The 588-nt window shown below is 40.0% G+C and overlaps 1 protein-coding gene across 3 annotated transcripts in view; it reads right to left on the reverse strand.

Annotated features, from left to right (window-relative positions):
- LOC109223374 (probable serine incorporator) overlaps positions 1–588 on the reverse strand; it is a 9104-nt gene that overhangs the window by 6362 nt on the left and 2154 nt on the right. The gene's annotated exons all lie outside the window — the stretch shown is intronic.

Below are 588 nucleotides of genomic sequence, written 5' to 3' on the forward strand. Positions count from 1 at the left end.
GGGGGGGGGAACACAACATAATAATATTACAAGCACATTATGCTCCAGAAAAGGGTATAAAGTAGTAAACGGATTTTTATTTTTTATAATTATACCTAGGGGGAACGGGAGTGGGTAATGAGGGAGCAGAGTACATACGGGGATCAAACCCTCACCTACAAGGCGGAGGTATGGATAGCCCACCCAGTGAGCTATCCTGAATCCCAAGTTAAACAGATATGAAGAATCCATATATAATGATTTACTTTATTATTTCTTCCTCTTCTTCCACCTTGACTTCATACTCACTCTATCCCAACAAAAAGGCATGGCCGACTTCAGAACTAGATGGTTTGCAGAAGGAATGAAAAGCGCTTGGCTTCAGAATTAAAACCATGACAAGACACTAGGCAGGATCGAATGGAACTACCACGGGCTTAGAGTATGACCAAGGTATTTTTCAGCTTACAGGAACTGGATTTACACAACTTTGTCTTTCAATAGGTGAAAGAAAAACAGATTTCACCAAGATGCTAAGCATACAGCACACAATCTTTATTAAGCAAACTTGTGTCTTTCTCTCTCTTATCTCTTTTTTTTGGTGGTGGT

Source organism: Nicotiana attenuata, chromosome 3 (genome assembly GCF_001879085.1).
Source record: "Nicotiana attenuata strain UT chromosome 3, NIATTr2, whole genome shotgun sequence".
Lineage (NCBI taxonomy): Eukaryota > Viridiplantae > Streptophyta > Magnoliopsida > Solanales > Solanaceae > Nicotiana > Nicotiana attenuata.